The 25,518-nt window shown below is 38.4% G+C and overlaps 1 long non-coding RNA gene across 1 annotated transcript in view; it reads left to right on the forward strand.

The window, feature by feature from the left end:
• LOC310895164 overlaps positions 1 to 25,518 on the forward strand; it is a 167,954-nt gene that overhangs the window by 9,571 nt on the left and 132,865 nt on the right. Inside the window, exon 2 of the long non-coding RNA XR_014580499.1 lies at positions 4,589 to 4,671. This is a non-coding gene — a long non-coding RNA (uncharacterized lncRNA). The remainder of the gene's footprint in view (positions 1 to 4,588; positions 4,672 to 25,518) is intronic.

The raw sequence follows: 25,518 nt of genomic DNA on the forward strand, positions 1-25,518 counted from the left end.
CTGATCTGCATCCACGTGTCCTCCAGAACAAATCCAGAGGTTCTACTGACCATCTGAGAGAATCAGAAAAAGGCAACAATTTCCCTAGAGCTGGAAGTCTTTTCCTTGTTGCTGTGTTTTTGATATGTTAGAAACAGTTATTGATTTTCCACTATAATGGAAAAAGACACAGATTCATTGTTTCAATAGGATATTCATATGCATTTCTGTATTTTAGATTACTGATAGCACACTATGATAACATATAGGTACAGCTACAGACTACTATGAATAGCAATTTCCATGGACTTGATGTCAGCTGTTTTGGTAATCAACACATTTAAGTGACTTATACATCCGTCTTAGGAATAAGATGTGGAATTTTAGCAGTATTGCTTAGACCAGAATTGCACCCACCCCCTCACACACATGTTAATCTAATAGATGGATTAATATAGTCACAATGTAAAGATTAGTACAGCTGCAATTCTATTCTCTTCCCTTGCAGAAAGAATGAAATATTTCAGAGTATAATTTCCTAAATGGGAAAAGAACAGAGTAAGTGCATCAAGTGAGTTTACTTTTGCCCTGGATTTTCTTTTCTTCAAAAGCTGTGATGGTTACAAAATGTATTCCACAACCCTTTAGTGAAAGTCAGAGTTTGCCAGGTGGACTCAGGTTGAGAAAAAACTACTTGGTGAAAAAGTCCAAAGAGATCAGCAAAAAAACAATGCAGATACAGATGGGTATGTTCCCTGATGGTAGATATTGGGCAGTGCTGAAGACAAAATGTTTTATAAAAAATAATGAGTGCTGTCAATAAACAAGCTTACAATTAATTATCAAAAAAGTAAATAGAACTCAGTTGATAACCATACTTACAAAATATTTACCCTTAATATGTAAGTTGTTATTTTTCAGAAGAATAATACCTCAAGCAGAAAACTGTAATACTAAGAAAGGTTATCTTTATTTTGAGTTGGAGTTTTGTATATAAGTTCAAAACAGAGAAAAAGCAGAACTATTTATTGGTAAGTGTAAAGTGGCAAGCTTGCTGTATATAGATTTTTTATTGAAAAAAAAAGAATAAGATTTTTCAATTTGAAAATTTGAAATATTCAGATAAATTAATAGGGTGGTTACTGAGTTATTTCATTGGAATACTGTCAAGTCACCAGTGGTTTCATAGGCTAGTTTCACATCCCTTGCATAAAAAAGTGATTGCTTTCCACTATACGAAAGGGCTGTAATCCTTATTTCAATGATGGTGGCGGTTGTGTCACCATTAAAATCAGTAAGCCCTGACATTTTCGGTTGAAAATAATGCCTAGAATGAAACTTTCCAGTGTAACATAACTTCTATATGTTCCAGTTGGTGTTCACTCCACCCATTTGCTAAATAAGACCTCCTGGGACCCCATCAGTCCTTGCCTCTGAAAGGCACCTTGCTTTGTTTCAGGGCTGGAAAACTGAATCTGGAGCTAATGGGAGATTATTTATGACTCACTTCTGGTATTGTCTGCTTTTCCTGAGATGCAGCACCACACATTGGTTGGATTTGTATGATCTGAAAGAGTACGGACCTTTTGCTCTGTTTCTGTGGGAGAATGATCCTGGGTCTGTGGAGCTGCCAGGCTGGAGGCTCCCTAGCTCGAATTACTGTGAACATATCAGTCACTAGAATTTCCTATGGCTGTGTCTTCAGATCACTGCATCCTTTAGCTTTTGGTTCTACCATATTTAGTTCAAACGTGTTCTATATGGTTCTACCATATTTATTTCATACTTTGCTCTTTCATTATGTTAGCTTTTAACACATAAAGTGAGCTGATAAAAATTTTGGGTAAAAGTTGTTTTTTTTTAATGTTTAGGACTGAAATTTCAAATTCTGTGAAATATCTTTAAGTGCCTTAAGTTTTCAGAAACCAGAAGCAGTCACTAAAAAAAACACGGGATACGTGAGTATTATTTTCACAAAATATTTCTGCATTGTTAAACAGTCTGTCTTGTTAAACAGTTCTTCCTGTATAACTCTTTATTTCTCTGTTATGAGGAACACTTCAATATAGGAAACAGAAATATCTCATGAGTGTGTCATTTCTGAAGAAATCCCTGAAGAATTTTCTGAAGAAATCTGAATAATAGCTGAAAATGATTATTGTGAAATTTTCCTTCCATAGAAAACCTTTCTTCTGCAGAAACTAAGAAGTGTTTCAATTAAAAAATGTGGCAAGTCTTTAATAACTTAATCTATATTTTATTTACATTTTCTTAAATAGGATATTTTTTTTTAAGTAGCCCTTTAGCTTTCTTTAAGTATTACCTAAGTAGCTCTCAAAATTATCTCCATAAAATAGACTCAATAATTATCTAATTGTATCTGAAAGCTGTTTGAAGCACAGTTCAGTTCTAGATCATCTCATGAATAAATTTTCCAGTCGGCAGATGATGCCATCTGCAGCATGCCAGCACCATGTTCATCTCTGTAAAAGAAAAAAACAAATCTATTTAAACTGCCAAAACAATCAGTTGTAATAACAACTGATATGAACTGATAGGAAATGATAATAAATAAAATGCCGTATTATTAAAATGCCTAACTACTAGTCTAAGTACATTTTACATTAAGTCATTTAGATAGTCCACTGCATTAAAACCATTATATTTATTTAAAATCAGTGAAAAGATATTATGCTTGTAAGCCAGGTGGAATTTTTGAAAGCCAATGAAATCAAAGAAAAACTGTTTTTAACCTAAAGAGGAGAATAATATTAAGTTCTATTTATTTAGGATTAAAACCAGAGGAATACATCCAGCTTTATGAACCTATACAGGTACAACAAGCCAGAAGACATGTATGCTAGAAAGAAAAAAGACATGATCATATATGGGAAAGATCATATATAGAATTAGATCACAAATGGGAGAAAACATCACACTTCCAGAGATCCCACTGTTCCATAGTGGCACCTGAAGCACAGCCAGATCTCAGGATGAGTAGTCCATAGCAGCACTCATGTATTACTATTTAGGTTATGTTGATTGTGGGTCATAGCTTTGATGTGGACACAGTGTTGGAACATCTCACATGTCAGTCCTCTCTCCTGGTTTAGAGCATTTCTCAGAGCAGTAGTAGAACTTCTAATGCATGGTGTAGTCAGTAGTTTAGATTGGAATTTTCTTGGTCTGACTGCTTGAGTCTGCACTGAGCCGTCTTCATAATCTGGATGAGCCTCATGATCTGTACATCCCTGTACAGACATCAGTCCTCCTCCACATAATATCCGTCAACTTTTAAGAGGGCTGGAAGAAGTTATCACTAAGAGAGTAGCTTCTTTTGTAAACAAATGAATTTTCTTGTACCAAAACTATTACTCTGTTTGAGGAATGATGGAACGTTGTAAACTTTTAGAGTCAAAGAATAATTTAAGTTAAATGAAACACTTGGAAGTCATCTGGTTCAAGCCCTCACTAAATATTGAAATAATTGACTTTGATCAAGGAATATTACATATTTTTCATTCCTCATATGCATATTACTCATTCTGCCTTGTGATATGGACAATTCAACTGTTCCCATGACACCTGGTAAATATCTTGACTCACTCAAAGAATCTGTGCAGAGACTATGCATGTGTTGGTGAATATACGAAAAATATATGTTAATGAAAAAAATAATGGAAAAGCTACTCAAGGGGAAAAAGCATGAGGCCCAAAATAAGAACAATTCTTTCTCTTCTCATGAAGAAAGCAGAGGGAGACAACTCCTTGTGAGAAAGGAGTGGCTAAAGCACACAATCAAAATAACTGCACTTTAGAATAAAATATATCATGGAGTAATATGTAGATATGCTGTCTGAAACCTTCTTTTCAAAAATGTCACAGTGAAATTCAGTCTACTGAAAATGGTAGCTTTGACTACAGTGGATGAAGGTATTACTGTCCAGTTAAAATCTTTTTTTTTTTTTTCTTTCCTTCTTACTTGTATTTATTGGCTCTCAAGCCTTTTCTTCATTTCCTATTGCTTGACTATATAGGTAATTACAGCAGTGAGTTTATAAAGCATGCAGGTGAATTAACATCGGAGCCAAATAATCACAAGAGGCACTAGTCTACAGGATGTAACTCTTTCATATATGCATGACACTGAAGATTTGTCAGTGCTCTGGAGGTAAAACCCAACCTAGCAATACCCACATACATGACTGTACAAGTTTTCTCTGTATGTATATTTTTGTGTATCTAAGGATACATACCGTGAAAACTTGGGAAATTTTCTGGCCAGAAATATGTCGTTAACATTGTAATATGAGTGTCACTTTCAGTAATCAACCTGTATTCAGTGGTCCTAATTAGCTCTGTCACTGTATATACTTTTCAAGTTATGGCTCACTGTTTCCACTGACTTCATGTTTAAAATTTATCAGCAGTGTCTCATAAAACTGAATATTATGCAATATAAGTAATGAAGAAGCTAGCTATAGCTCCACAGTTAAAGAAGAGTTAAAATTTTTATTTTAATAAATTTATTTTTCCAAGTCTGTTGCATATGTTACTTATGTCATAGTGATGTGCCTTGAGGATGTCCCTCTCTCTCCATTGATTACAGAAAGACTACAGTTTGTTTGGGGAATAATCCCTAAAAGTCTACCCTACAGCAGGAAGAAGTTTTCTGAGCCATGTAGCTGTTTGGTATGTAGACATTACTTTTATTTTGCTAACTTGGCTTTCATACAGAGTTTACAGTTTTACGATATCTTTTTTCTTTGATGCATTTATCCTAAACAAATAAGACTACGTTTTGAGCTAACTTCTTGCTCACTCATTAACTCAGCTTGCATTGCCAGGAAACAGAAAGTTGTCATGCTTTGGCTTAAACTGAGGCTTTTTAGGATGATGACCATGAATTTTAGACTTCATTCGTAGCCTGAATGGACAGTGGTATTAATTCTTGCCCAAGCAAAACCAATGGCTAGAGATCATTGAATAGCCAGGAAGGGGTCCAAAGCGTATTTAGCTCCCCAAGCTATCATAATAATAAAAACATGAAAAAACCCTGCAGCCAAACCCAAGTTCCGTTATAGTAAACAGCCTAGTGGACGTATATATATATATATATATATATATATATATATATTCCATAGCTAAATCACTGATGTTTCGGGGGTAATGACATTCACAGTCCTTTTTCCCCATTCCCATGCATTTTCCAGGACTTCTGGAAATGTTCCCAAGTCCTGTTTATCTGTACTTGTTTTGTTAGTGTACAGTTTTTAGAGCAGGAAACCAACATATGGGAAAAAGAGGGCAATTTGCACCAGGACCCAAATTCTGAGATATTAGAAAGAAGCAATGTTCAGTATGTTATAAATCATCCACGTGTAAAGAAAGACAGTGTCTTATTTTTACCTTGGCTCATGGGTGTATTTATCCTTGAGGAATTTAGGTGTGTGCAAGAAAAAAGCCGGCATTATTCTGTCAGTCAGCGATATAAAAATGCAAACCAGCATGAGATTTATGCATTTATAAGTTTCTTTTTTTTTTTTTTTTTAAATCAATACCCTCTCACTTTTAGAGACCTGAGCACAGAGCTAAACTTTCTACCATCTAATACCCACTGGAGTTTTTTTTGTGAAAAGGCAGTTGCTTCTGAAAGGTTTAGAAATATTGCCTCAGCTAGTGATATTGGATGGAGTAAAAAAAAACAACCAACCAACCAAAAAAAAACCCAAACCAACCCACATATTTACAACTGAAAAGGTATATTATTTTTAAGCAGAACAAAATCTAAAAATTTATATTGGAACTGGTATGGTAATTGTCCCCCTTGGACTGCAGGACATTATGCTTTTGCAAAGAAAATCAGGTTTTAATTGACTAAAATATGAACATTTGGAAAGCATGCTATTAGAAAAAAATTAGTTGCTATTTTGAAAGAAGAATCGTGCACTTGCATAGTATAAATCAAACTCCCTGAACTCTAAAACAATTACAAACTAGATAGGACATAATTTAAAAAAAAAAATTATGGGAGTCCACAGTAATGAAAGATAGTATTCAAAATTCAATTATATATTACTTTTAAGGCAGCTTGGTTCCATGAAGTGGAATAAAATGATAGGATTGGACTAGCATCTAGTCAAACACCAATGACTTTTGCATGGTTGCTCTGTAATTATTGTCTAAATAGCATAGCTTCTAAGCAGTAGGGATTAGCCTTTTGAAATGTTATCCTCAAAGGAAAAGTACAAACAAACAACAAATCCAAGTGGAATCAAATACAAAAGTTGACATTAACTCAAGAGTACGTTTACAGAGTTAACCACTAAACGTCATGAAATGCCACAGTTTGGTCTGGCTGTGTAATTTGTGCTGCTACTGCTGCTTTGTGTGCATTAACTCACAGGCTGATTACATGGATGTCTGAAGTCCCTCAGACAGAATCTATCAGATAGAATGGCCCCATACAGATACAAACCTATGCATATGTTCTGTGTTCATTATAGATTTGTCAGTAACCAGTGGCAAATTGGTGAATGTGAAATAAGAGGATAGGAAGGTATTCAAATGATGACTAAGAGTAATCAAAGTCCAATAAAATAAAAGTTAAAACTCTGTCACCTCGCCTGTAAGGCGATTTCTAGGTGAAATCTGGGATATAATCTTAAAATTAACGTGAAGGAGTATGAAAAGGTCTCTGCAGATTGCAAGTTAATGTGTTGCTTTTCCTAGAAAATCGAAGTCAGAAGTTAACCTGACATGCAACAATGAGATCTTGCCTCAGAGACCAGCAGCTGAGGCTTCAGAGGTGGCCTCCAGCTGAGACCACACATGAGATTTCCACATGATGTTCACACTTGACACAGGTCTCTGTATCTGTTCTTGCATCAGTCAAAGCTACTTCCCTCTATGCCAGTTTGATTTTGGCAGGCTGCAGAAGGTTCACTGAGCTGAATCTCTCACCTGCAACTTCCTGAAAATCCTTTCTACTTTCACCTGACCAGAATGAGAAGTTCTAGTTGTGAAATCTGGAACAGGGAAGGAGCTCCCCTAATGCATACTGGTGTAAGTCACAGTTTTCCTGTGAAAAGTCCCTACCAGGGACTGGTAGGAGCAGTATCTGTGGTCATCATCCATGCCCTGAAGCATGTGGTTGCAGAAAAATCCACCCTTCAGCCTTGTAGTCATTCTCTCTTCTTTTCTGAATTTCCTTATTTTCAGACTGTCTTTGATAGAGAGAATTCAATAGATAGAGTAGCAGTCTTACAGGGGTATGTAAAGAAAGACTATCACCTTTCTCTTCCTCCGATGTGGTAGTTCTGTGCAAACAACAAAAAAATGCACAGCTTAATCCATTACCCTGTGACCTCTCACCAGACACTTTGTCAAACATAATATATCATTTACCATCATTCCCTGCATATGGTACCACAGCCGGACTTTTCCTTCATCCAACTGATTTCAGTGTAAGCTAATGTGAATGAACAGCTGGGCAAGACTTCCCAGAGCAGTGTAGAAGTACCTTACTGAAATTTGGGTGGAAGCTTTCACTGGCACAATTCTTCCTGTCTTCCAGCTGCTGACAGTATAATATTACCAGTGTATACACAGTCTGCCTACCTGCGAGGTATTCTGGGTGCTTGGAATAAGAAGTTGGTTGAACAAAAGGACTGATGTATCATGTGAAGGCGCACAGGTGTCTGGTTCAATTAGACACTTGTGAAGCCTGTTTGGAGTAATTTCAGGAATTACTGGAGAGGCAGGTCATTTTCATCCACTTTGAACATTTAACATTGATGTTTTCCTAGAAGGTTGGTTCTGATAATAGTTACTTGGACTGTCAGCTGTATTTCCACCATCCTTCTGTTAGACAGGCAGATTTTACATGAAATCCTCATCTCTTTGTTTTAGAGAAGGCAAGTCATGTGTATTAAGACTCTTACTAAAAATAACAGTGGAGGTCTAGTTTATGCAAGCAATATAAAAATAGCTTCAAAGGCTGGAGGCATTCATAGACCAGCTTCTGCAAATGAGAGGTGTGCTCTGTCGTGTATGGAGGTAGCGAGCAGAAGTGTCAGAGCCAGGACATATGATCCTCCATTGCTCTAAAGCATCACCACAGAGTTTGATAGTAAGAAGTACCATCTTCAGCAGATTTGTTCTTGCTCCTGGACAGACTGGGAGAATGGTCCATCTTCCTATTAACTTTAGAAGATCTATTGGTAGAGGAGCTATATGGCAATCTATCTATATTCCCCCCTAGGCATAGGGCTGAGGATGAATGAACTTTTATGTCGTTCACCAGATGCTTTTACCAACAAGTCAGGAGCTATGCGATTGATGGGCAAATAGATTGCCTGGGAGGAAAGAGGAATAAGCCATTTCAGGAACACTACTGAGCAGAGGATGTGCTAGGCCCAAAGGGACTGTTTCTCTCTTGTTTTATCTCAGTAAGCCAGAGGGAAATGCTTATTCAAACATGTTAAAATTCATTAGATCTTGAGAGAGGAAAGCAAAGCCTGGGTAGCCAGATGTTTGGATGGGGCAATTGCTAATAAGCTATTATAGAAGTTGGACAGGAAGTGGCAGTCTGGTCACAATAAAATAATAATATGCTGATCTTTTCTGTCTTTTTGTGTCCTACCCCCCTGTGGCTGACTGCTTGTTCCTTGGAGATATCAAACCCTTGGCCACAGCAGTTAGAAATGTGGTTTAATCAGCTGTCATTTTGCATCCTGCTGGCTGCTTGGCTCCCCTTTATCCTCTGTCCCAGATGGGGGGGCTCTCCTTCCACTGATGATTTACTTTGCACTGTTCCTCTGCTTGAAGTACCAACTGTCCTTCCTGAACAAGTTCTTCCCTGGTGTTATATAAGGCAGAAAGCAAACCAACTCCCCCAACAGCAACTACATTTATTGTCAAAAAATCTCATTTGTTGATGTTTGTTTATTGTAAAATACTGGCAGCTGAGCAGCCATTGTCCAGGATAGTGTGGGTAAATCTACACAGCACAATGGGCTGCTGTGTGAGCATACATTTTGTGTTTTCTTTAGCATGGGCAATTAAAAACAATATAGAGCCATTTCAGCCACAAACCCTGGGCAAGGAATAAGAATTTAACAAAGAATTCCTTCAAACTCTTGTAAGAAAAAGCAGCTGAAACTCATTTTCATAATGAAATGAATGACTTCTAACCTTCTGGTTGTGCAGACTGAACTGGGAGAAAATACTAGCCCGTTAAAAGTTACCAATGGCTACCATAAAACAAGGCTGACTTCCAAAAGCATAGTTCATGTGCTAGGGCTTGCAGCCAGACTTTTCTGGGAGCAGCAGCAGGAGGAATTAACGGACCGTTTTCAAGGCAGTCAAGTTTGCTGAGATCAGACACAAACAGTAAGATTTCCTGTGGATTTGTAATCCCAATACATGCTACAGAACCTTGGTATTGATGGACATTTAACCCCTGGCATGGATGACTTTTCTTCCTGTACTGTGGAAGGAAGGAACATTTTCAGGTTCAAGCCACCATTTTTTCACTAGGTTTTATTTGTACCCACATCTTACCAGAGGAAATCACGGCAGCTAGATGAGCACTGTTGACAATACTGTGATAGAAGAGGCCAGTGCAATTACTTTTCTTTTGGTCTTAAAGAGATTTCAACACATGAACCTCCAATATTTTGCTCGTATTTGGCCTCAGAGGTATTTGTGTTTATAGTCTGGCACACTAACTAAAAATGTACTTTTTGCAGGATCTAGAATGAGACCATGAGACATTTCTGCTGATGTATACAGGGACTAAGGCACACTAACTGAGAGAGACTCATAGACATATGTAGCCATAGTACCTATTTAGGAGCCCAGCAAATGGCTGAGACTTAAAGAATGACAGAATGGAAGTTGTCATCGATAATGAAGTCTGAGAAACTGGCCCATTACTACCCTCTTTATGGCCTGTGGCCAGGAGGGGTCTCTGATTTAACCTATCTTGAGCCCTTTTGGGGCTAAAAAAGGAGTGTGTCTTGCTTTTTCCTTTGTATTAAAAACAGGAGGTAAAGTGCAGAGGATGAAGATGAGAAAAGGAAATGAAATGATGGCAAGGATAGTAACAAAGCACTGGTAATAGGAGCGCAGCCTTCTAATGTCTCCTTGACCGACAGAAGTGAGACAAGAGGATGTGTCTCTGTCCCTAAATCTTGAAAGACTCCTGAGAAAACAGAGATGGCTAGGAAGAAAAGAGGGTTTGTGGCAGTGGAAGTGCTGTTGTGGAACTTAATGGAAACCCAGCATGGGTCCTGTAAGAAGTCACCCAAGACTATGAGTCTGATTTGAAAATTTCTCTCTTAGCATAGCTATTAGCAAGAAGGATGATCTGTGGCAAAAATAACATTTTTTTTTCCCTTTTTCTGATTCTCTTATCTATATTCCTGTCTCTGAGCTATTTATTTTTTCTATTTTTTTTTTCAGTCTTTTCTGTTCAGCTATCACAGGCAGTGTGACTTAGGTTGCTCACTTTGATATAAAGCAACCCCTTGATTTGGACCTCTGTAGCTGTGCCAGAATATTTTCTGTACTTCACTATACCTAGATCTTGCTAATATGTTCTCATTATTGCCTAAAGCACAGCTTTTGCTAGTTAGAAATAATAATTGCAGATAAAAATTTATTATTATGAGGAGTCAATATGAAAGTGAGGAGACACTCTAGTCACAGACATCAAAACATGAGTGGTAATTTATACTATACACACTTAATTTATTATAGTTTTATTTTATTTATTTATTTATTTTTTATTGCTGTAGAAGCACTTTCATCAGCCCTTCAAATAATGCCTTGAGGACAGACATTGCAGTGACTGAAGTCAGTGAACCCTCAACAGGCAACATTGTGCCTGAGTCAAAAACATTAAACAACCCTGTTTTTATGACTTAGGGTTAACATTGGTCATAAATATCTGAAAAGTTCTTTACCATCCACACAAAATTAAGTAACTAGTTCATTCATTTGTCATACCACATGAAGGCATAGAATTTCTGTTCTTTTGTGCTGGGATTCATGGCATCAATAGCATTGCCTTTCTAGGAGGTGATACACATGTGAACTGTTTGATGATGATGGAAGTAGTTGAACCACTTCTCACTAAATAGTATTACCACCCCAAGATACTTTCTGATTTACTGGAGACTTGTCTAATAACCACTATTCACTGTACTAATAAAGTCTCTGGCCATGGTGGCATGGCCACCTTGAAAAGAATCAAGCAGTCTATAGCTGGTGCCTGATGTGATTCTAAGCAGTAAAGCTGATATTGGATTTTTAGTGGTTTCAGAAATTTTGGAGATAAAAGTAGGTGGCATCCTAAAGAATATGTTATGCTTTTGAGTGGATCCCAATGTTTTGAGGTCAAGTCAGGGTTTTAATACTGTGCTTTCCAACCCCTTCCAGTTTGTAGATCTTTGTGAATAGTGAATGTAGATGTAGAAATTTCTGAAAACTGTATATATATAGTTAATTATAAAAAATATAATAACAGGCCCTTCATAAAATTCTTATTTTGTAGGCATCTTAGAAATAGCCCAGGCTTTGTGGATCTGTAAATGACAAGTTGCAAACAACTAATTTAAAGCATAAAGGAGAGTGTCCAGTGAGCCATCAGCAGGGACAGAAGTGTTTATTAGTGGTGGACAGAGAACAGAACTGTAGTAATGCTAGCATCTTTAATACATATTTGATTAACAGTGTTCTTTGATCATAATTCTGCAAGGTAAAATGTTTGATGCACAAGAGCTTGCCATCTCTTGGCTTTATACATGTCTATGCGTGTGTGAGTGTACATACATGTTGCTGTGTAGTGATTGCTTCACAATGAAAACTGATCTCTGTGGAGCTACCAGAAGAGAGGTTTTCTTTGAGTGATGATTTTGAAAGTTGTTAAAGTACAAGGACCAATCCTGTCATTGTGTATGATTTATCTGGTAGGTGGGAAAGTTGTCTGCAGCCCAAGGATTTATTCCAAATTGTAAAAAGCTGCAGCACTGTAGGAATTTTTCATTACTTGGATGTACCGATGTGTGAAAACTTGTTTGCAATATTTGAAAAATAGCCTTAGAGTAGCATAAAGTCTCTCTAGCTTGTAAGAAATCCCATTATTCATGATGTAACTGTAAAAAAAAATCTGCACAGGGAACAAAATAATAAATGTCCATTAATTTTCCCAGGAAAAAATAATTGCCCTTTTTCAGCTTATAAGAGCCAAAAGGCTCTTTAGCAGTGGACATTCATTAGTGAACATCTGTCACATGTTTGTGAAGACAAATTTGAAATGAAAATCAAGCATTTTCCTCTTTTTATGATCTCAAAACCAGTTTTACAGTATTATATATGTATTCTTATAGACATGCATACCTTTCTGGAGGTTTTCCTTCGTGCTTATTTTCTGAATATCTTTTCTGTTTTGTTTTGTTGAGAAGTCTATGAAATATGAGCTATTCATATTTTTGCTCAACACAAGGTGGCAGTAAGACATTGCCCAGTGACATACAATAGCTTGGGCTTCTTGATGTTTTCCCTCCTGTTTACTTAGCAGTCAGATAACAAAAGCTCTCCTGATGAATGAACTTTGAAAGCGAAACAGTTTGTAATAAGACATTTTGAAAAGATGCATAGATGAAGAAAACATCCCAGTTAGCATCCAAAACAATTTATTACATTATAGCAAGCCACATTGTATAACATTGTGGACAGTATCACAAAATGCTGTATTTCTCTCTGTTTTTTCCTGTTATTGTTTCCTTTGTATTTGCATATTAAATAAAGGCTTCTCAGGGCAAAGGGGGAAATTTACCAGGTTTAAAGTTTTAATGTAGCAATATTCCTAATATTTGTTGAGATTCTGCATTTTGAAAAGGAGAAAGCTTTCTACCTCAGTTCTTTGTTGTCTAGAAACCCCTCAGTGTCCCTGCATTGAATAGTAACTACACTGATGAACTCCCTTTGAAAAGCAGGGGGAGGGAGGAATGAGGAGAGAAGTGCTATTAGGAGAGGGATCTTTCTTGTTCTGGGCAGATATAGATCATATGGTAACAATCTCAAGTGCACACCAGTGAGTTGCAAATGTAGCTGCTGTTGCTTTTATTTGTATTCATATTCATAATTCTGGCAAGCCCAAAGTAGATTCAAAGCATGGCTGAATTACCAAACATGTTAATGTGATTAAAATTCATCCTTGTGGGATGGTTTATTGTGTTTTAGGTCCATCTCACTCCCAGCATACAAGCATACCACAAAGCATTTATACATCTTGATTTTGGCTGGCTGTTCACCTAAAATAGAGCTTCAGCAGGATGACCGTAACCTCCCAGTGGCCACTTGGTTTTTCTGTAGCCTCTCTATACACTCACATACTTGTTGAGAGCCAAACAAAAATTATAGATGTTTCAGATGAGTTGATTTAACGGAAACTCTGCCTCCTTGTTTCACAAGTTGTACACATGTGGTTTATTTTCCAAGAACTGGTTGACAGAAATCTTATTATTTTGTTTTCCTTCAGAATGATTTACTTATAGCTTCTAAAATACATTGCCACTATTGATACCGTGAGCTCCTGTGCATATTAGTCATACACACAACTTAGAATGAGTATCCCTTAGAATCTTTCAAAGATATAGTAGTTTTCTGTTGTTAAAAGACTGCTAGACGACAATGTAGACCTACCTCTTCCTTTACTTACCTGTTATACTTCTCTCTGAATACTTGCCACTGTGAGATGAATTAATGGCTTTTGAAATAATAGAGTTTTCAGAAAGGAAATTCTCAACTATATGATCATGAATTTATATTAACTTCCACCATAAATAATAGTCCTTGCAAAACACTTTTAAACTGGTATTCACATTGTTCTTAATGTGTAATTCATGTACGAGCATATGCTGTGAAGTAACAAAATGGCATACAGTAAAACTCATCAGCTCGATCAAATATGCATGCTTCCTTGAGATAATAATACAATTATGGCTCAGAAGGACTCTTCCGGAAATCTTCTTAGGTTTTAGCTATTGTCCAAGAACAATGTTGTCCTAAATGTTTTGTGTCAGTTTCATGATTCTGAGTGCACCATAAAATCAGTTTCATGACTCTGAGTGCATCATAAAATCAGTAAAATGTTAAGTATTGTTATTATTAGAACATGAGGTGCTGAACTAACAAGCTAGATGTCTCCTTTTTATAGAAATAAAGATGATAAATGCTACATTATTTTGCTACTACGTGATAATTATTCACAGCGAATCAGGGTTTCTGCTGTGATATATGTCTGCAGTTGTCTTGGATGGAACTCCAACAAATTTGAGACTGAAAAGTGATTAGTAGATTGAACTGTGAAATGTAAAATGTGAGCTCTTCTATAAAGGAACCTTCTCTGAAAATCTCCAGCAAATAGTGAGGTCTCCCATTCTGGCATCTGCTGACATTCCTTTGAAGTTTTTACTTTGTCTTTATTTTAATAGTGCCACTTAACAAGCCATTTGTTGAAGCTTGTAAACCTAAAATAACATTACATTTTTGTACACTCTTACATTATAGTTAGAATGGCTGAAACACTGGTAAACAGTGCTATTCCACTGAATGCCCAAGGGGAGACATGAAAAAAAAAAAAAAACAACAACAAAAACAGCTGCGTGCTCCAAGAAAGAAATTGGAGGTCAAATGGTTTTCATGGGAGACGAACTACGTGGCTGGGACAATCGTGGCCAATTGTGGGTTACAAAATCTCTCTTGAGGCTTTATCATGGCCAACTGCTCTATTGGCTTTCCACTTGTACATCTGTTCATGGGTGTGGATATCCATCAAAAAGGTTCTTTTTCTTGATTTTTTTTTTTTAATAGAAAGCAAGGACAAGCTGTCAAGATAGGCTCTGTTGGAATGGATGTACCATGCCTCTTGCAGACTTGCTTGTGGTCTTCACACGCACAGCACACAGCTTCCTGTTCTTAAGTTTCTCCACACAGTGAGCAATTTTCTAGAATAAGCCATGTTTTGTACACACATGATATACAGACAACGTGATTTCCACTGAGAAGCAGGATAACATGATGGTTAAAGATACTTCGAGGAATTTGAAAGCAAGATAACTTGTCTACATAAACAAATTCGGTTTATTAGTTCTGAAGCATTTCTTGCTTTCTGTTTCTAATTCACGCAGTTGCTTCTATTTTCATGCGAACTCATGATTTTCTAGCTCTTTTCCCACACTTATTAAAGCTGGTACTACAACCATTAGTTACAGCTGAGTTCAGACTTGAGCATGTTATTAAGAGTAGCTGTGCAGCTTAAGGCAAACCAGTCTGAAAAATTTCTGGCTTAAACACCAACAATTTCTGGAACCCAGTAACAATTATACCTCTTTCTTTTCTGAGTATCCAATTAAGTAACTAATTATAAGTCTGTATCTTGGTGTGGCATGAAGTATGGACTATTGTAACATGTTATGCTTATCATGGCATTCACCTCCTGCACAGAGGTGGGGCTTTTCTTTTGGAAGTCAGGGTTGTGGCCAACAAGCAGCTGAATAGTGGGATGGCACTTCTTGCAAGCAGTCACTACTCTGTTTTATAAAGCTGTACTCTTGAGTTACAGGTTCAAGTTTTACTTACAAGTTCTCCATGCCTTCATGCGCAGGAAGACATTATAATTCTAAGTATTTCTTAACTGAAAGCTGGAGGAATTGTGATGAGTTTTTGTTCTTACAGTAGGTCATGAAGCCAAATAAACCTCAAACAAGTGGAGAAAGACATGGACTTTGTACCAATGCAGATCCTGGAGTTTGTTATAACAAACGGGACTTTGAAGTCGAATTGTAAACATGTAGCATGCTATGAAATGCATGCTCCTCTTAAACGATAGGTTGCTCTGAAGCTCATTTCTCATCCTTGAGAGCTGGACTCCTCATTTTCTATGCAGTGTTCATCCTCTGCAGTTTGAGAACAGACAAGACTAAGACATAGATTTCTTCTGATTTCACAGGAGAAAAATCTTAGACCCACACTGAGTGCCATTTCCATCTTGTCAGTGATATCTTGTCAGTGGCTCTGGCTGAAAAGTAATAGAAGTAGATTCCTGTTTCTTTGTTTGTTAGAGTAAACTATTTTAAGGAGACTTGTTGAGAAAGCATTTCAGATCCAGTATTTTACCCTATGAAACATTTGTTTTTATTCTTAACTACATAAATATTCTTCTAGGAATATGTAGATAACACCACCTGGCAAATACCCATTTCAATCCACAAAACGGGCTTGCAAGATTCCTTAATGAGGCTTCTTTATGCAATGGTGGCATTTCCAGCATCTCTGTCCCTTGCTTGGTCCCTGGACTGGCAAGGACACCTCTAGATTAGAAACCTATAATTGCTATACAGAAATAAATAGATAAATAAATAAATAAAATGTTTTAGGTATTTCCAAGTGGATTTAGAATGAGCATAGGAAGTAAAGGAGAGAAAAGGAAAATACTTGAAGTAACCATAGGAAATGTTGAAGTTAGAGATACTGGCATGCTTAGTCTTGCTAACAGATTTAGGTACCTACTTGCAAGCCCAGGCTGAATCTTCTGAGGGAAGGATCAGACTCCAAAACTGCTCTGGGGACATGGACTCCTATCCCTGTCACTTCTGTGTTACTGAATTCCTAAGAGATAGATCTCTAAGAGTGAGAAGCAAAGGAGAGAGAAGAGAATATGTGAATGACAAGACTAATGACTAGGGCATTTTCCTTCATGTCAAGGTAAATTTTTTTTTTTGGTCTGGATCATAGGCATAGTTCTGCCTTCAGTATCTCTATTTTGAAAAACAGGAAAGCAAGAAAATGTTACTGAGCTCTGAGAAAAAAAAAAAAAAAAAGTATGTTTGTTTGCCTGAGGCCAAGAAAATGAAACTTCATATTTGATTTCACCTGCATTACTTGAAAGATCAAAAAGTTTGCTTGACATGGAGGGCAGAAGAAACTGGGGATTTGGTTTGAGACTCTAGGTAAAGAGATTATATTTTCTCAGCTTTTCCTGCCTTTTACTCTTTGGCAGAGAATCAGGTACAGAAGAATAAAAGTTTATTTGTGGCAGGGGAGGAAAATTAATGCTAGATTTGACTGAGGTTGCCATTGATATTTTACATGGAGCTCTAATGAGATGCCCAAATCTAGGACTAAAATCCCTGTTCTCACAGAACAAATCAGTCTATGTTCTGGTTCATTAAGCAGCTCATTACATGTTCAGGTAAGCTTTTTCCACATTTGGCTGTTTCTCCAGGAATTAATGACTGTCATTAATTTGTTTTCTGCCCATGTATCGTCTACTCCATTCAATTTTTCATCTATATTTTTCTAGTAGGAAGAGGTCACGAAGTTTGTTCTGTTGTATCACACTATTGTTAAAGAGTTTTTATTGGCTTTACATGAAGACCATGCCCACAAGTTGAAAGTCTTGGGTTTAAATAAACCAAGAAAACAGGGAGAAAGAACTAAGGCCTCCTGTAACAATCCACCCACTCAACCTGTTAAGTTTTCAAGAAACTCGTGGTTGTTAGGTCCATGCTAGAGAACAGAGCAGTATGGATTTCTTGTCTCCCCTGGTAGCAGTGCCCCAGAACTTTACCTTTAATTCTGGCTTGTTAATAGTGTTAAAAAAACATAAACAAAAAACATTAAAAAGCTGGCCAAAGCAGAAGCTTTAAGCTTCAGAGATTTTTGATCTTATTAAAACTTCAGTAGTGGTAGCACACAGAATTTTGCAGTTATTATTGGCGCTAGAGAGACCACAGAAACTCCATGTGAGGCCTTGTGATTGCTCTAGATGGGTCACTGCAACAAAACTGGTCTGTAGTAGGCTTCATTGAGCTCTGTGAATGTGTAGTTTTGTTGTCAGTACTTTGAATAGTTTGAAGCCCTGGTTCAAAAGTTCACTTTTTTCTTGGCTGGAAGCGATGTTAAAAGCCTTCCCTGGGGAAATCATCCTGCTGGGTAATGAGTTAAAAATACTGATTTATCACATCTGATAGGTTAAAAACAAACAAAGAAAACGTATCTGTGCCAGTTTTAAAGTACAAGTTTCAAAATTATAAGGGGTGTGAGTTCAGAGGGACCCCAGTACCTGCCATTCCCAGTTACCTACCTCTACATATTTCACTACACAGAAGGGGAGCTTCTGGGTCTGTGATCTCCAATGCTATCCCTATATTATAATGGGGACCTGAAGAATGAACTGTGGGTCCCAGATTCACCGTGGAGACCCACTGTCTAAACATTAGCTGTTCTATTAACTAGCTTGTACATCTGAATTGACTGTATAGGCACAGGGGTTTTAGCTTGGCTTCCTGGGTGTCAGTCAACCCTGTCAGCCCTTCTGACTGTCTGGGTGCTGGTCAAGCGGAGCGCTGGCTGTCTGCAGGTCCCAGGGTGATGGCCTAATGGCTGCTGTGTCTCCACAGCATTGAGCTGGTACCTGCCCTTAACCAAGGACAGAAGAAAAAAGCACATGCTTGCCTTAGCTGGAGTGTAACAGTTACAGAGATATCTCCTGAATTAAGTTCTAGGTCAATAACAGAACTTGGAAGAAAATTGCATAGAATAGAATCATAGAATCATAGAACATCCCAAGTTGGAAGGGACCCATAAGGATCTTCGAGTCCAACTCATTATTTATTATTGCAGTCTAATACTTTATTATTACTTTATTATTTATTATTGCAGTCTAATACTTTGCATTAATGAGGTTAATTCTCTGAATCAGGCACCCATCCCTCATAGATGGATTTACAAAATGAAGGTAGGATCTACTGGTATATTGGTAGGATGTTTTTATTTATTTATTTATTTGTTTACTGATTGATTAATTATGTTGAGGAGAAAATAAAATGTGCTTTCAATCAACAGAAGCCCTTAGAGATCCAATTCTCTGTAGACTCACAGGGGGATGAACTAATGTAAATGACTTAACTTTGGCAGGCCTACCTCACACTCCAAAAAAATGATCATGTTGTATCACTGCTGAAGGTGTTTGTCTAAAAATGTCCTTCTGTTATGTTAGATGTATGAAGGTACCAGGAAAAGATGATCACATCTTCAGTGAGAACTTAAAACCTCTGAAAGTGAGAACATCCTTTCCTTCCTGCAACAACAGTACAGAGGGTCAGCTTTTGCTCTTTGCATAAAAAGTACTGCAGAGAAGCACATGAAAGAAAGTGTTTTAAAAATGCTCTGTTACATGAGGCACTTCATGCTATCAGCTCAAGTGCTTCTTGTTTTCTGATAAGACAAGTGAGCAATATGCAATACTGACGAAACAGTGGAAGCAGTACAGTCCTTGAATCAGGCTTTCATGTTAAAATGTAAATAAAATGCAAATGTCTATCTTGCTGCTGCATGCATTAAACCACAATGATAGCACTGTTGAGCTGAGTAGGAAATCATTTTATGATGGATATTATTAATGGAATATGGTACAGGTAGATCGGCTAGATTGATGCATATTTTTATGAAAAATTTCTTTTATTCCTTGGGAAGTTGTGGGAGACTTTTAGCAGCATTTACAAAATATTTTTTGTAATAAGTTCATATTACAAATCGACAAGCTACAGTGAAGCTGTGTACTGTGGTGTATTTTAGTGAATTAGGATTCATGGCCCTGAATTAAAATGTATCTTTTAAATGAAGAGATGATTGGACCCAGTATTGACCCCTAGGATACACCAGCCTGTATTTATGTTTAGGATTGCCCTAACCCAGCTGCAGAGCCTTGGATTTGGCTTTGTTGAGCAGCATATTGTTCACACAGTCCCACCTCTCAACGTCCCTTTGGATGACATCCCTTCCCGCCAGAGTGGCAACCACAATATGCAGTTTGGTGTCATCCACAGACTTGCTGAGGGTGGACTCCATCCCCCTGTCAGTGTCACCGGCAAAGGTGTTAAATAGTACCAGTCCCAATACTGACGCCTGAGGAATTGTCACTGGTCTCCACCTGGTTGACTGCAACTCTTTGAGTGCAACCATCCAGCCAATTCCTTATCCATCAAGTGGTCATGAAAGGCAAAGGGGAAGGCCCAGCAGGTGTTACTGCTTTTAGCAACAATGCCTCTGCTTCACCTTGAAATTCTTAGCTCCTGTCTCACCCCTCCCCTTTTTAGTTTCCCCACCTTTTAGATAACTTCTTTCTCTCCTCCTTAAACCCTCTTCCTCTTGTGAGACAGCCTCTTCCCTACTTTGCCATTACAGTCATTAGCAGATAGTCAGCCTATGACAGAGGGCCCTGACTTACTATGCTATAAAGAGCCCTTTACATGAAAACAAGCAAACAAGTTTTCCTGGTTTCCTGTCACCAGTGGAGGGAAAAATCATACTTTACCATTGCAATTCTTCTCCCACCTCCTGTAAAGTGCTACCAGCCTCATACACAGATGTGCACAGATGCCTCTCTCCCAGAGGCGTAAGTCAGAGGAAGGTAATACCACAGGGCAGTGTATGAAAAGACAAGGGGTAAGGGGGAAGATGAGAGTTACAGAGCTATGAGACCAGAGAAGCAGGGTAACAGGTACAATAGCATATTGTGAGGTGTAAGAGCACATCATTTTTGTGAGGTATGACATGAAAATATGACATGAAAATACAAGAGAACACCCATGCCATGGTTTCCTGGAGATGTGGGGGCCCTCGAGTGCTCTAGAAGCAGTATCGCAAGGCTGGCAGCATCCAGGCTTTAGGGGCTGTTGGTAGCACTGCATGAACCAGGAGTTCCTGACATTTTCCTTCCCTGTCTGTAGCCACCCTTTGGTACTCTGGGTATGGTACAGGGAGGATTATTGAAAATGCACCCCAAAAATTGATGCTTGTGGGAGTTGCTGGGAAAATGTGGCAGAAGGAGGGAGTGATAGCCATTCTCTAGCTTTTGCTTACAGCCAGTAAATTGTGCACTGACATTGCAGGCATAAAGGACAGTCTGTCAGAAATCTCTTCCCCCTACAGTTACTCAGTTATCATGGCAAGATCCCCTCCGACCTTTTCCTTAGAGAGGTTCAATCCATTTTGCTTACCAGCCTGTCTGTAAGACAGATTTTTCTGGAGAAGCTGTTTTTGCAGCTCTCTTCTGAACTTAACATATTAACAGTATCTAAAGGATTGAGCAATTAAAGTTATATTATTACTATTGCTATCACTATTAGTACTACTATATTACTATTACTTTTACTATTACTATTATCATTATTATTATTTGTGTGTGTGATTTGGGTGTGTGAATCCTTGCAATGCTAGAAGTGGTTGTAACCTGATATCAGCCAGAACAGTTTGTAACATAGTATCAGCTGGAACATGCCTGTGTATGTCACTCTGCTGTAACGACATTGCCCTATATTTACAAAAGCTGGTTAATGCTCCACGGATGAGATTAAGATAAATGTTTGTGGGGCAGAACCTGAGGAGAATCTTGTAATAGCAGCACATGAGGGATGTATTCACAAATAATGTAGCAATAGCACTTTTTACTAAACAGCTTTCTTTTGTTAAATAACTTTGTGCTCAAGCATGATCTGATTGAAAGGATTAAATAAATTCTCAGAATCTGTAATTGCATTTTCTTTAGGCACGGTAAGTCACAGCAATGGCAGCATCAAACAAATAGAATGATTCAGACCCTCTGAATCATGAGATTTAATAAAGAATGATCCATTAAATGCAATATTGCCTCCCTAAGAGCTTCTCTTACACTTCAGGCCAGCAAGCACCTATCCTTCCTCCCTCAGCTTGGACGGGAATTCATTACAGATCCAATGTGCCATCACAGCAGATGTGCCTGCTTCTGTCTGAGGATGTCCCTGCACAGAGTGAAGCTTCAGGAGGGGACTGAGTCAATCTGAATGCTCAAGAAAATGTCAGTACTGCCTCAGCCCTGACTCCCAGCTCTCATAAAGTCATCTTGCCCCGTCTGAGCCTGGTGGTCCAGCAGAAAACAGACTTAGCTGGGGGTTTTATGAGCTGAACTGCCTTCTATGGTTTAGTGAGCTGAACTGCCTCACTGAGACAGTCCCAAGTGCCAGAGCAGGTAGAAAGGGGGAAAAAGAAGAAACACTACCAGGAGATGAGGTCTGGGAAGAGGAACCACTCCCTTGGCAGCAGCAGGCTGTTAGGCCATTGTATTTCTTCTTCCATTTTTCACTTTCTACTTCATCGCCTGCCAGGACACTCCCTTCCTCATTGTACCAGATTCTCCAACATCTCAATTTGCCTTTTGCCCTCTATCCTGTCTCTGGTCACATTTTCTGGCCTTCTCCTCCTCTCTGCCAGTTCCTGTGGCCAACCCAGAAACCTATTACCTTCTGCTGAGGGCAGTCAGGCTTCAGCCACAGAGGAAAGTATGGAAAATGGCAGGTCCTTTTGGCAGGTACCTTATTCTTCCAATGACTCAGAGATGTTTCCCTGTCCAGTAGCCCGCTGCTGCCTGAATAATCCCTTCTTGCCTTAGCTGTGCCGTGCCACTGTAGACCTTAGCTGCTAAAGACCTCTTGCTCCTAATGGATGTGGGTTCCAGTATTCGTGTCATGAGAATCCCAGCAACCAGACTCCTAGTGCTTGTGCAGAGCCCTTTGTCATGGCCACAGAATAGTCACAGGTGTGTGCCGCCTCCTCCCTAGAGGAACCCTATCCCACAAAAAGTGTCACCACTTTGACCTTTGCTGGCGAGCTGCCGGCTTGGCTGTTTTGACACATAGGTTGCAATGATCTGGCAACCAGCTTATAGTGGCTGGAGGTTCAAGGCTGAAAGTCCCTATTCTAGGCCACTGGTGAGAGTTCAAAATAAATAAGAAGAAAAAAGTGACTTCAGCTGTGGTACTCTGCACAACAGAGGGTCAGAAAATGCTTCAGCAAGCAAATAAATTTGCAATGACACTATTCATTTAAATTTACGTATTTATGTATCTCTACTTGTCCATCTCTTGTACACACATGCATTTTTCAGCATATGCAGAAAAGTGAGCAGTAGTTCATGATGTCAAACCTTTTTCTTTGCAGAATGTCTCCTGAAACACAGTGGTCTCTGAGCAAGAGCAAGAGCTGGTCAGTGGCAATGCGCATGCACTGCAGGAAACATAGCCTAAATATCCACTTGCCAGCAGTTCTAACTTCATCAGTGGCTGCTCTGTGCCCTTCAGTAAGGCAACCTAACCTCTCTTCATCACAGTCCTTCACGCAATACCTGGAGATAATATCCCTTAGATCCAGTGTAAATAGTTTGATGATTTAAAGATGAAAAATTTACAAAATAACACTGTATTGCTTTACTTGCAAAGATTACAAAGCATTCTGCACAGTACATTGCAGCCAGCTCTAAAAGCTTCAAATTTCTAATGGCGCTTTTTAAAAGCTTAAAATACAATACTTGTATAACGCATGACCTATTACTGCAGTCCCTGACATTTGGGGAAGTTCTCACTTCTTTTAATATATAATTTTGGAACTGTGCTTTCTCCAGCTGGAAAATATCCCAATTAGGGAGAGTTTATTTTTCCTTTAACAGTCCCCACAGCATTAAGAAAACAGGGCCCAAATATCCAGACTAGGTTCAATATGCAAGAACATGTCAGAAGCTGAGGAGCAGATGGCACAGTGCCACCAGTAAGAGAACAGTACATCAGTTACAAAGCAGGGAAAACAAGCAGAAAGCATGCCAACTTAGGAGAATTTCTTTGCTATGCCTTCAGTTTCAGGGCCATACATTAGAAAGTGTCCTGGCAATTATTCTGAAACTTCAGGTATGCCTCTTCTAAGATCCTCTAAAAATTCTTTCTTACCTAATAATTCAGAATACATATTTTTTGTGGTACAAAGATGGCATATATAACCAGCAGTCTCTACGTACCTGCTGAATGGAGTCTTGTGCTTGTTGGATCAGAGCCCTTAGTTCAACACTAGGAAAAATGTTGCATAATTTCTTTCACTTTATGAAACACATCTGTTCAAAAGCCAGTTCCAGTTGTTTGAGACTGTTCCTCCCCACTTTTCCTCTAGTAACAATTTGTGAGTTAGGGAAAACATTGGGTGCAAGAGGTTACCTCTCCTTGGCCTAAGTATTTGGGTTTGTTTCCATATGTCTACTTTTATATGATAAAGACCGTCAAGTTTTAACAACTGCCTCCTGACAGAAGAACTGTTTACATGGGAGTGTACCAAAGCAATTGTTGTTTTATTTGTCATTGAGCCCATGCTGTTCTCTGTAAAAATCTAAACCAGGGGCAGAAACATGACCATATAAAGAGTTGAAAACTCATTGCAAACAGAAAGCCTTGAATAAATAGGTTATTTTCAGCTCACTGTCCTGTTTTAATAGGTTTTGTGACAACTACTAGCCAATAACAAATTATTTTGATATTGTAGAAGTCTTACCACAAGAAAAAAGGCAATAATTGTTTAATATTTTATTTTCATTTATTGCTAATGTAAACCCTACACCAGCGTTGTGTTAGAGGTAGAAGACAAAGGAACGAAACCTCTCAGAATAAAGCTGATGAGTAAATGACACATGCAGTTTTCTGGTCTAGCAAGGAGCTGTTTTAATGCAGTTTTTCACATGTTAGTCTCACGATGAATCAGATCTCTTTATAACCTTGCTCATCCCTATTGCACTGTGGAAGTATAACTTTTCCTTTACAATTGGTCAGGCTATTTCTTGGAGCCGTTCTGCAAATCAGGCTGTGGCAGTGCCTGGCACTACCCTGTGTACCCGGACACTCTTCATGGGGGGCTGCTGGCACCTGTGAGTCCTTTCAGTTGTGCTGCCACCTGTCCCCCTGAGTCACACTGCTCTGCCAAGCTGTACACATTGTTCCCACTCCTATCTGTGTACCTTTGCTTCTTACTTCTACGCTGTATCAGCTTCTCTCCAACTGTGGTCACAAATGGTAGGGAGTCATGAAGAGACTCACAGAAGGTCTTGAAAAGATTCAAAAGAGACCGCAAAATACTGGAAGATGTAGAGTTACTTGGCAGCAGCGTGGTACTTCTCTGGGTGAGGAAATGAATGCTTATGTTTGCATCCAGTAATGACAGCCTGTTCTTCCTTTCCTGAGCTGGAGGAGAAGAGCTTCTGCCAGCTCAGAGGGAGCAGAGGGACAAAAGGAGGTGCACAGGAAAGCATCTGAGACACAAAAAGGACCAAAAAGCAGGGTTGTGGTGGGTTGTCATGTCAGAAAATTCTAGAAAAACTGCTTGAAATTTATAATGCTTTCTCTGTACCCCAAACTACTGAAAATTCCCTCTCTTCTTATCCCTTCCAAAACAGGGAAAACCTTCACAATGGAAAACAACAATATTAATGAGAAATAATTTTCTATCTATCACCTCAGTTCCTTGGTATACCTCGTGGTCTCTCTGTTTGATAAAATAAAGCTCTGCATGACAGGGTCCAAAGGTTCTAATCAAATAGCACTCATAAATCTAATAAATAGTGCTAATAAAACAGATCTAAAAAATAGACCAATAAAGTAGAAGTCATCTCAGTGCTCT

This window comes from Anser anser (genome assembly GCF_964211835.1).
Source record: "Anser anser genome assembly, chromosome: 1".
Lineage (NCBI taxonomy): Eukaryota > Metazoa > Chordata > Aves > Anseriformes > Anatidae > Anser > Anser anser.